We start from the raw sequence: 12348 nt of genomic DNA, 5'->3' as shown, positions 1-12348 counted from the left end.
ATTCATCTTGTAACCAACAACCAGTCCTGTGCAGGTACCCAGTTTGGGGTGATGGGGAGTGGGGCTGGGCTGAGCCTCATCCCCAATGGGCACAGCTGTGAGCAGCAGTGACAGCAATGAGCCATGGAGTGCCCAGGGGCACTGAGCAACCACCAAAGGGAGCAGAGGGCACACAGGTGCAATGCATTAACAGTGAGGGGCACACAGGTGCAGGGCATTGACAATGAGGGGCACACAGGTGCAATGCATTGACAGTGAGGGGCACACAGGTGCAGGGCACTGACAGTGAGGGGCACACAGGTGCAGGGCATTAACAGTGAGGGGCACACAGGTGCAGGGCATTAACAGGAGGGTATAAAAGGCTGGGCCAAAGAACAAGAAGGGCAGATGCTTGCAGCCTTCTGAGGTGACCTGGTGTTACTGTGTACGGGCAGATACCTGAAGCCTTCTGATGAGGTAAGGTGTTACTGTGTTTGGGGGAATGATTAAAGCCTTCTGGAACTTTATGGTGATGCTCTGTGTTGTGGCCATCTCAACTGCAATGTATGCTGTGACAGTCCTAATAAGGACAAGTTAAGGTGGTGTTAGTGCCAAAAACCACAGAAAGGTAGAAGCTGCACAAAATAAATGCAAACTGGGATGTCTGAAGCAGAAGCAAGTAGAAAAAACCTAAGGAGCTAAAGAGAGTTGTGCCTCTGATAAAGAACTTTTGCAAACCCCTTGGCTCCCCAGGAGTTAAAAGGATGTGCATTCCTGTTCTCTTTGCTGTCTCTTGCTTACTTATATCAGGAGGGAAAAATGAGAGCGAGAGTTTGTTGCGTGATCTCGGCGATGTAAAGGCACTTCCCTGAAAGGATGTTAGATCAAACACTACAGATTTGCCAGGAGATGTGGACAAATCCTGTCGTGGTTAGCTCTGAATTTTTAAATATTTTGCATTTATAGGCAGACAACTTTATGTATTGGAGCCTTCTGAGGACATGGGCAGGGCACACACACGAAGGGAGGAAGGTCTGTAGATGGGGACTGGTACATGGCTGGGCAGGCTCTGGTGCCATGGGTGGAAACCATGGCCCAGCCTGAGAAAAGTGGTGTCAGCTCTCATGTTTTTTGGGCACAGTGGAAAAATACTGAGGTTTATTCCAGCACCCTGCTTTAGGGACTGTTTATCTCTCTTCACTTATGCATGTAACTCCCAGTGACACCAACTGGACCCTTCAGGCCCCATCCTGCATTTGTGATGAATGCAGGGCTCCCGTGGAGGCCTGGCAAGGGTGTCCTGCATGGCTCCTGGGCTGGCTTTGTGCTGTCATTGAGCCTCTTTCCCTGCCTGTATCTGTCCCTGTATCTCTGATGTGCCCAGGGTGAGAGCAGCTATGCCAGGGCAATTCAAGAGGCCCTCAAAAAGCAGCTGATAGGGAATAATTATTTAAACATGACACCTCATTCCATCAGAAAGGGTAGGCTGTTAGCAGAGGGCCTGAGCCTCGTCTCCTTGAGATTAGCAGGGCTTGAACATGGAGTTGAACAGGAATGGGATGTGCTGCTAAGAGCCCCACAATGAAGCCTTTTAGTCTCAGCATTTGGGGTAAAAGTCCTGTTGTGCAGAATAAGTCCATGCTCAAGCTTCTGTTTTCCCTTGCTGAGTGTTAGATTTCCATCTGTAACCTGCAGAAAACCTGCAGAAATCCTTCTGGCCCCTGCTCATCAGTGGGATGAGATTACTTTCTCCCTTTCATGTCTCTAATTCATTTCAAGGAATGAGCTACAAAAGCATGTTTTAAGAATGAACAGAAATTGTTCTGTCATACCCTAGTTATGTCTCACCACTACTTTTTATTTTTGTCATGCTGTTTCTGAAGAATTTTAGGGTTTTTTTCTTCTCTGGGGGTGTGCTGGATCACTCACTGAGCCAAGTGCAACTGCACAGCAGTGCTGCTGTGGGAAGCTTACTGTAATAAATTGGTCTGCAAGGATTCATGGTGCCATTTTTTAATGCCAGGGAGTGTATTAGACACTGGTAAACTGGCCCAATTTGACCTAAGTGGAACTGTCTTAATTTGTTTCCAGGCAGCTTGCTGCCTGTACCTTTAAAATATCTGCTTTACATAGTCAGTGTCAAATGTGTTAGAATAATATTAGCACAGGTAAGTAAAATACCTTTTTATAAGGCTTTAAATCATTTCTGTTACAGTTTAATGTGTAAAGCTACAGATTTTCCCAATTTGTTCGTAAGGTTATGTATCACAGACCTTAAATCATTTAAGGTTTTAGACCTGAGGGGTTCACTCTCAGTCATGAACTGGAAAGCAGATTGCAAGAGACATTGACATGCTGATCAATGACATGAAGCCTCCAAACAAATCAGTACAGGACTTTAAGAGATGAAGCCTTACTGTGTTCTGTCTGTCATCAGAATTTATAAAGCATCTTAGTGAAAGCCCCTTGAGAATCATTCCTAGAATTTTGCAAGTCATGAGCGTGTATGTAAAAGCTGAATTTTTTTAAACACAAGTAGCCTTGTAATAGCATAGCAAAAATGTGCTCTGTGATGTTGGTGTAGGAGTACTAAGAACCTGTTTAGTGAGATAACATCTTTTAGAAACCTAACAGTTTATTATCTTTGTTTCTGTTTGTTGGCTTTTGCATTGAATGAGCTGCAAGTAAGCACTAGGAAGGTATATCTTCAAGAATTTAAGACATCAACAGGAGCAGAAATTCGAGACAAACAAGCTGTCACTGTTTTTAGGTAGTGTGCAACTGAAAATGTTGGATGGGACCTATGTTTATCTGCAGCAGTCCAGGAATTTGCTGTTCCAATGTGGCCAAATATAGTAACTGAAATTCACTTATTTAAATTTTAAAGTGTTATGGGCCTTCATAAATGGGACCTGAATCCTATCTAGATGCAATTTTATGTTTAGAAAGACCAAATCTGATGACAAGGTTTCCTTTACCCAGTTACAAACTGATTTTTATTCTCTCCAGTCAGCATTGTAGGTGCTTCTCTTGACTTTTGCAGTGGTTTTATTCTCCTGTAGCTGGGTTTACCCATTGATATGGGGTGCTGGGTTGGAGTGATGCCTTGTACCTGCTCACCACCCATTCAGCTCAATAGGAAAGTGTCTCATGAGAGGACAGGCTTTGCTGTTCAGGGCTTATAATTCAAATTCAGAGATAACTGGCAGGTAAAAGAAAACTGGGCATGAGGAGAGAGCAGGGAAGAATGTGTTCCCAGGAATGAGGAACAATGGGGATGGCAAACCAGGTGATTACTGCAGGATAGTTGGAGCTTTGCTGTGGAAATGTTAGTTTTAAAGAAAGGGCTTGAAGCCTGAATTGGAGTAATTCTCCTGTGTCAGCAAAGTTGCGTGGCAGAATTATCACTTGGAAAAGGCTTTGAAACACGTGGCAAAGCCTGGCTCAGTCTGCAAGCGAGGAGGGAGGCAGTGGGATTTGGGAAGCCTCATGGTGAACCATCCCAGTGGCAATGAGTATCCCATGGTTGGTGGGCTGGGAGCCAGAGGGGAAAGATGAGTTGGTGGGGACAGAGTGGGACTGCAGGAGCACCTGCACTGGGGGTAATCCTGACAAGGTGGAGGCTGCAGAGACCTTAGAGGATACAGGACAAGTGTTCTAGCAGTATTGCACTAAGGGAGGGCTGTGCTGCTTAGTAGTGAACTTCTGTTTTCAGAATTATTTCATACTGTTTTCATCATCAAGAGAAGCCCTCAAACTTGTTGTTTGCCCTTCAAGCCAATGAGCAGCATTGAGCAGCAGTGTGGTCCTGTTGGTGCTGACTGATTTAAACCCAATGCAGTCCAATGGCCAAGCTCCTGATGATTTCCCCCAGAAACGAAGGCTGGAATTTTGTCCACACTGCCCTTCATGGCACCCTCAGAGCAGTCAGTGCTTCCCTGGGCAGTCAGTGCTGCCAAGGTGGAGCCCTGAGGCTGTGGAGCTGGAACTGTGGTTTCAGAGCTGCTGTATGAAAGAGTTGGGTTGATGTAGATGTACAAAGTGTATTATTTGGGAGTGACCTTTAATTTTATTTGTTAGACATTCATAGGAATAAACATAGTTAGAATTCTCAGTCATAAATTCTTCAGATTATAGCTTCAGTCGAGTGAACTTTATTTTGCTCTAAGAACGCCCTTTGTTTTTGTCTCTATTTTGCTTACTAATGTAATGGCCCTAAATTCACTACTGACAAATATCTTGGAAGTATTCTGCTTGGCTTTTACTGCTGGCTCTTATCTGTTTTAAGTAGGGTTTATTAGATGAGATCATCTACAAAGGACTTATTTCTGTTATAAAATGGAATTTAAAAAAAGTAAAAATACAATTAGTAGCTGTTCTCTTTTTACTCAGTTTGAAAGATTAGAATATCAATGTCAAAGAGAATAACTGGGTTTCTGGAGTATGCTATGCAACTTTTGTTTTATCCTGTTTTGTCCTCTTTTGCTGTACTGTCTAGGGGAAAGGATCAGAAGAATTTCATTCTGTTCCTCATCATTATTTTGAGAGGAGGTTTTCCCTCTCAAAACAATCCAGAACTGAAAGAAGTTTTTATTTCCAAATATGAAATGACCACCAAACATGTATATTATGAAAACTAAAAAATAAAATGTGCTAATCCCATTAATATTGTAATTCTTAATGCTCTCTGCTGTCCTGTAGATTGCCTGCTTGAGGTGGCATTGTAATATTTTAATGTAAATGTCTGATTCAAACACTGAGTTTTGACATATTAAATTTCTCACAGGTTTTATTTTTCCAGTTGTGACCTTCAGTACCTGTCCTGTGTCTTTTAAGAATTTCTTCATCCAGGGAACAGATTCGTTGGCTTAAGAATAACTGGTAAGAATACTTATATTGTTCTCATAACATTTTCTTCTGCTTATGGATCTGAGTCTGGCTTTGTTTATCCAATTAAAAAAAAAAGTAAAATGAGGTACTTAAATCAGATTTTTAAATCTGTTCTTGCATGGTTTTTATGTCTTCAAAAATATTATGTTTATGTCTTGCAAAACTTTTTATTGTAGTTCTTTTAGGTTGTAGTCAGTGACAAATAAATTTTTTTTCAAGAAAATATTCTGCTTGGTAAAATCACGAGCATTCATCTTTATGCAGTTGATATGTAATAATTGTGTTGGGGATGAATCATCATTTATTACTTTATCATCAGACTGCTGATTTAAAAAAACACCATGACACTCCTGATTAAATTAATTTTATCATTTTTGGTTTTTTTTTCCTCCTGTAAGTTCAATAGAACATCTCATGCATATTATTAAGACCCATATTCTGTTGTGTATTAGCATGAGAAGAACACCCATGAAAATCAGTGGGTGGAGGGGTGTACTACATTGTATATGTGATTTTCCTCTGAGCTATTCCAGTGCAGCAGAAGAAAAGCTCCTGTAAAGTCTGAGAAATCAGATTGGTGTGGAAATAAGTGTGAAATCAAAATTGGGTTATTTGGCCCTCAGTTTGAAATAAAAGTCTAGCTTCCTAGGAAATAACTAATAATTAATTCCACATTCCACATGCATTAATTGATCCCTAAATCAAAATTTTGGATAGCTTCTGCTCCCAAATCAAATTCTTATGTTATTTCTTTATTTTAATTGTTATACTGGGTTGTCCATTCCTTTTTATATCTTGTGAATTAGTAGAAACTCTGTGATTCAGAGGAATTGTGCTGATTTATAGCTGATGTGAGAGGATATCCAGGCATATTAAAGCTTCAGTACTGCAAATGCATAAGCAGGTATTGAATTACGGATGCTAATGGAATTACTCACGTGAGTAAAGTTAAGTAGAGACGTAAGTGTTTTCAGGATTGATGTCTGTACTTATGAATTTATATCATTTAAGAGTATGGCTCACAATTTTTAAAACTTACTAATTGAATGTGAGCTACTGGATTTCATTCTAGACAATTGACTTGAAAAGAATTACAGTGACTTGATTCTAGAATAATTCCATCAGCTTCAGAGAAGAGATGTGGATTTTTTAATGCTGTAAATAAGGATGTAGTTTGGCCAATTCACTCCACTGATCCCCACTAATATCAGGAAATACTTGCCAGAGTAAAGGAGGAGCACAGGACTGGACAATTAGTGATACAAATGGTTTCAATCAAATGGTTAAATAGCTCAGCAAAGACGTGGTTCGTTTTGTAATAGCATTTGGAATCCAAATAAAACCATCTGAGGGATGTGCTGTTTGTTGTGATGTTAATGCACAAAACAGAAAACTCTCAGCATGTCTTGAATTTCAGGGGGGTGTTAGGAAGACATTATATGTTTAAAAAAAAGAAAAAAGAAAAAAAATTCCAAGCCCACAAACTTAAAATATGCCTGCAGAAGCTCCTACTCAATTCTAATTAACAAAGCTTACCTTTCTCTTGACCATAGAGGTCATCATGTAAACTATTTAAATTGATAGTAATATTATGCAGCACGAAATTAATTTTACATTGTATACAGTTTTTATTGTGACTTTATCTTGTTTCAAAAGTGCTTACTTTCTGATTTTGTGGATATTACTGACTGGATTACTTTTATTTTGGTTTTTACACAACAGTTATATTAGAAATTTGCTGTTTTATTCTTACCTTCTTAGTAAAAATCCTTTTATCACACAATGGGTAATTTATATCCATTACCAGCCCTTTCAATCCTTTTCAGTGGTGCTGTCAGTGCCTTTGGCACAGTAATGATTAATGTGATCTAATAATAGTGTGCCATTATATTACCTTAGTAAAACATGTACCAACATCCTATTCAGATCTACCAAATTCATAGCTTCCTATAATATTTTTGTTGAAAGACAGGATTACTATTTTTCAAAGAGGAATTTTTTTTTTTTTTGCCTTTAACATATTTAATGAAATTCACAATTCTTTGCCATGGTAATCTTCGTGCATGCATTTGGGCTTGATGGGTGAATTTTATATCATTCTGCATTATTATGATTTGTTAGGCAAATTGTTTGACACGTAAAGAAAGATATGCATTACATTGTTTTGCTTTGTTAAGGGTGCATTTTAAGCACTCGCTATCTTCTGATTATTCTGCTGTATTTATCATAGAGGGTATATTTAGATTGCAGTATGCAAGAACAAGTATTTGGGCTAAAATGTGTCTTTTTCTACATTCTAACCCAGATACTGCCACATTCTGTAGAAGGCAAGCTCTCTGCTCCTCTGCCCAGCAGAACCAGTTTTGGTCATGGTTCCTTTGCTGTGGTGCTTGCTCTTTGGCAATCCCTTGCCTTTTTTTTGCCAGTAGAAATGTGCAGAATGGTGCCCAACTGCGAGCTGGAAACTGGGATCATGCCTGTGGTTTTCAACCCAAGGTAAAAGCACCAGGCAGCCAAAGCCACGGGGATCTGCCCCATACCTGAGTTCCACCCAGATATGCCATTGCTTGAGCCCAAGCTCCAGCTCTCAGGTACTGCCAATTCACACAGGAGGCAGAGAAATGGTCCAGAGAACATGTTTTTGTTGGTGCTTGTACAAGTGTTGGAGCAGCGTGTGACTGCCCTCAGTCTCTCCAGTTAGGGACCAGGGGTGCATGGAGGGGTTTGGTGCTGCTCTTGCACTGAGCGCTGATCCCCCAGTCCTCTGCAGCAGGACTTTCCACTCTTGGCTTCATCTGTTTAATAATGCCCCTAGTCAGCATGGCTGAAGAGTTGGGATCACACTGCATCCTTGCAAAGCATCTTAAATCTTCATCACCCCAAGATGTCATTACTGCAGTCAGGGAGTCACATACTTAACACTGTCGCATCAAAATCGAAATGAAACAGCGTGTCCACGTTTTAACTCTACTTTGTGATGTTTGTTAAATACATACTCTTACTGTTTCATCATATCACAATAAATAATGAATGAGAAAAATATTTAAATCTTGTCAATAGTGGGAATGTCTAAAAACAAGTAAAGTGTGTGTATGCATTTATATGGATTCCTTATTTGATTTAAGCTAAGCGATACAGCTGTAACATGATTTGAAATATGCAATCAATGTAAACGAAGAAAAATATTTTGAATGCAGTATATAAACTGTGTGTTTTTTTTAGACATATTTTTAGGAAAAAAGAGAAAGATTATGATTGTCATACCATGTAACAATAATACTGCCACTGGAAATATATGCAGCAGCTTTATTTTCTGCCACGGTAAAGACAATCTTAAGTCTTGGTCATTTAAATCAAAGACATTCTCATCTCTTCCACGTAGCTGATTCTTCATGACATAACAAGAAATGAAGGGGAAAATAAAGCCTGAAATCTTGGTTTAGCATTGTATTCAAAAGGCTTAAAGAAAGTTCCAAAAGATGCTTCCCTGTTTTTAGTAATAAATAGTTATGTACAAAATAGAAAAGCCTTTTACTCTCCAAAATTATTTTACTAATGGAGATATAATTATTTAAAGCTCTAACTGAGCTGTACCAGTCTTGAATTAGAGATGCCTTAGGTTGGACTGTGTATTGTGCAGATTGCATTGTACCTTACTGCTATATTGCTCCTGCATCCTGCAGTTTTACCAGTCAGGGCCAAGCTGAAATGGAAAATGGTGGCTTTCTTTTTTGGGTTAAGAATAGAATGGTCAGTGAAAGGTTTCTGCCTCATTTTTCCACATGCAACTCAAAATAGATGTAGGAGACTGCAGAATAGACTTCTCCAAGGTCTAAAGCATTTTCAGGGTCTGGTTCATTGTTTTTTGATATTGTTCTGTTCAGTGAGAGATTCTTGTACCAAGTGCTGGGGGCACCAGGTTCCTCAGGGTTGTTTTATGTCTCTTTCATTGGTGAAGTCAGTGAATCAGCCAGCCAAGGATTATTTCATCTGCACATCTTTATTCTGATGGGACAGGGGCCCTGGTGTGCCATCTCTGGAGCAGCACAGGTTGGAGGAGGGAGAAGAGGAGCCTGATGCAGCTGCACAAGCTGTTAAAGAGCCCCATTACACTTCACTGCCCTTGTTTGAGCTCCTGCCCGTGCTGCTGTACTGTGATCCTTAACACACTCGGGTAGGTTAGGAAGTGGCTTCTTTTGTGTGACTCTGAAAGAAAGGCCTCCCAGTAAGCAGAGGAAGGAGAATAAAATGAAATTAAAGAATCTTGGCCTCGTCTTGAAAGATAGAAAAGCACAAGAGGAAAAGAATTTTTGGCTTTTAAGGCTAATTTTATCTCTTGTGAGGCCATCAAGTCAATGAGTAGAAGTGGCAACTGGAAGTTCTTGGGTTGTATTACTCGCCACTGGATTACTGTGAGACTTTAGTAATGAAACATAAATGTTCTCTCTGTTCCCCAGTGGACATAATACCATTTACCTGTCTCAAAAATGCTTTGTAATTTAATTAACACTTGGAGTGCTCTTTGAGCTCCTTAGATAAAAGCAGGCAAAATGAGTCAATTGTTACAGAAATCCCAATTTATCCCCGTTTAAAAAAAATTACACTTTGTCTTGACTTTTTCAAACCTCAGATAATGTTTGATAGGAGTTTTGGGCTTTGTTCTTACTGGTCCTTGGAGTCACTTATTCTTAGTGATTTGCATAGGCACGGTGTAGGTATTACTTTTTTTGTTCAACAGAGTATTTTCGTGGATCATAAATTACCAGTCCCTGTGCTGGGAATCTGCTTCTGAGAGAAGCATACATTTTTAGAGAAGAGTTTGAGTTTTGCTAGACAAGTTCTTCATTATTCTTCAGTACATTCCTTTCATTGTTTCGGGGGAAAGATTTCTTAATTTTTGGTTGGGCACTGGATGTAATAGCTTGGTTTTTGTTTCATGAAGTTATGCTATATGTTACTGAGAGAGAAGTATTGTAACTACAGCTCTTCCACAACCCTGTTTCATTACCACATCCTGTCCTGGCCAGATCACTGACCAGTGACCAAACCAGTTCTTATATAATCATTGCCTGGAAGTACTCCCTGATCTGCCTTTCATTGAAATAATTGTACAGATGCTTCTGCTTTGTAAGACAGCTGATATGTTAAGTTGATTTTTGCACCTGTGCTGACCTCCAGTAAAGAAGTTTATTTTTCAGCAAGCAAAAACACTTGCAGCAGGTGAGCTGAAGCTCCATCCATCCATGTTTTCATCTTGTGTTGGTAACAGCCAGGTCCTTCTCTCAAATCCTAAAGCCCATCTCATTGCTCCTGGGTACCTAATTCATTCTCACACTTTTTCATGCATTCATGTGGGTTTTGCTGCCTGCCCCTCACTCTTCTTTTCAGACTGTAGAAAGAGCACACGCATACCTGGATACAGCTGGGCTCAAAGTGAGTTTCTTGTAAAAAGTCTATGTTCATACATTTTCTCCCTTTTAATCTACTTTCTGCCACTGTCTTATTTTAACTGCTCAAAAGGAGTTTACACACGCTCCTAGATAAGGAGATAATCTCAACAAGCATTTTACCACAAGCAAAAATGTGGCACACCTGTTTGCACACAGGCTTGATGAAATATCTCAAAGTTATGCTAAGCAAGTCTGCCATTCCCTTCTGGTATTAAAAGTGTCATTATCTTGAAGTTCTAAGTTGCACTCTTTGTGTAACAGCGCATAATAAAACCTAGAAGTAAGTTTATATCTTTCTTATTCTTTCCTTCATCCTCTCCAGCAGTTGTTTCAGCAGAACCCTTCTGCTTTTGCTTTGATAATTTAAATAGACAGTCTGATGCAGTTGTGACAAGCAGGGCTGACTCTCAGCTCTTGTGGAAATCTGGCTAAGTCAGAGTAGCTCAAGTGATCTGCCACTGCTTTTCAAATATTTCAGAGTAATACAAGCTCCATTTATCAGAAACTGTTAATCTTTTTTCTAACTCTAGATCTGACTTCCCTTTTGTATAAACTTTACATTTATTTCACTTTTTAAAGCACATTCAACCACAAAAGAACTGGAGAAAAGGTAGAGGGAGATGCCTGTGGAGTTTATACCTCTGCCCATCTGCAGTGCTGGGTAGCAGGGCTGGGAGTGCTGCAAGTGTGCAGTAGCAGTGTGGGCACCTGTGCAGCACTTGCCAGGGGCAGCTTGTTTTAACAACAGGTGAAAGTGTGCAGCTCTAGCAGTCTAAAGCAGAAGCTTCTCTGCCTTTCTCATGCCCTTTCCCTGGAACATTACATTTTTTACTGCAAGTGTGGCTGGATAAAAATAAAGCACATCTTAAGGCTCTTAATAGAGATCCCAAGTGTTGCTTTGAATGGACATTGTCCTGTGAGCTCAACAGTGGAGGAAAATTCTTGTTTTCCTTTTCTTTCCTGTGGGTAACTGCACATTTCATAGCTGACCAAATATGCCAAGGCTATGGAAAAAGAGAAAATGGCAAGATGACTATTTCCCCCAAACAGTAAACACACATTGCAGCCTGGCTTCTTGTTTGAGAATGCAAGATTTTACTTTTTGAATAACTACTGTATTTTAACAATAGGCATCAAGTGGTTGCTATGTGATACACAACAGTGTTTTTCATGAACTTTTGGCTGCTGAATAAGCCCAGCAAATATGGGTTCTTACCCTTTTAGTTTTCTGGGTCAATTCATTTTGCACAAAGGAGAGAATGATAATTTGAGTTGTAGGCAGAGAATGTTTTCTTCACATAGTGGGGAAGATGAAAGCTGTTTTTATTTGATTTCTTTTTAAATTAAAAATTATAATTCTTTATGGAGTTACAAATAATTATCTTATTACTAAAGGCATCCCATAAGCATGTTAGAGTCTTTCTCTGTAAAATAATTGCTGATTGTCACTGCAAACAAAAAGTGAGGGAGAGTGAGGGGAAACAAATATATATGCCATGTGTATGTGTGGAAGTTATTTTATTTTTTCAAAATGGTATTTGATTGCCTCAAAAGTAAAGACTTAGACAAATGCTATTTTTTAGGTGGTGCTGGCTGATTATAGACCATATAGAGTTGTTTTCTGAACTGCTGTTGTCTAAATGCTCAGCCCTTTCCTGCTTATGTGTCAGAGAGGACAGTGTCTATCAGATTTAGTTGGCTTCCTGATGGGACACCACATTGAGGGTGCTTTTATGTTCTTATCTTCCCTTCTTCTGTTGTTGGAATCCCATGGAGCAGGATTTCTGCAAAGTGTGGAGCTGAAATCTGCGTGAGAGCAGGGGCTGGCACTCAGGAATGGGAGGGGAGGGGGCAGGTGAGGGGTGGAGGAGCAGGAGGATGTCAGCAGCTCCTGGGAGCACACAGAGGAGCAGCATCAGTGGCACCTGACAGGAGGGAGGAGGAGGAGAGACAGAGAGAAAGGAGAATGCTTGGGATAGGGGAGGAAGGGCAATCCAATGGAAGGGAGAGAAATGGTTTCTAGCTGTGC

General features: G+C 40.1%; 1 protein-coding gene across 3 annotated transcripts in view; it reads left to right on the top strand.

Moving 5' to 3' along the window:
- Positions 1 to 12348, top strand: part of ZNF536 (zinc finger protein 536) — a 331239-nt gene that overhangs the window by 40390 nt on the left and 278501 nt on the right. The window contains exons 1-2 of one of the 3 annotated variants that reach the window (XR_009419375.1): positions 397 to 456; positions 4766 to 4860. The gene's annotated coding sequence lies outside the window, so the exon portion shown is untranslated. Of the gene's footprint in view, positions 1 to 396; positions 457 to 4765; positions 4861 to 12348 lie in introns of those variants that run through there. The other 2 variants (XR_009419374.1, XM_059481763.1) reach the window with 2 other exon arrangements.

This window comes from Ammospiza nelsoni, chromosome 13 (assembly GCF_027579445.1).
Source record: "Ammospiza nelsoni isolate bAmmNel1 chromosome 13, bAmmNel1.pri, whole genome shotgun sequence".
Taxonomy (NCBI): domain Eukaryota; kingdom Metazoa; phylum Chordata; class Aves; order Passeriformes; family Passerellidae; genus Ammospiza; species Ammospiza nelsoni.
The sequence above is the reverse complement of the archived record's forward strand: the minus strand, read 5'-3'. Positions and strand labels throughout refer to the sequence as shown.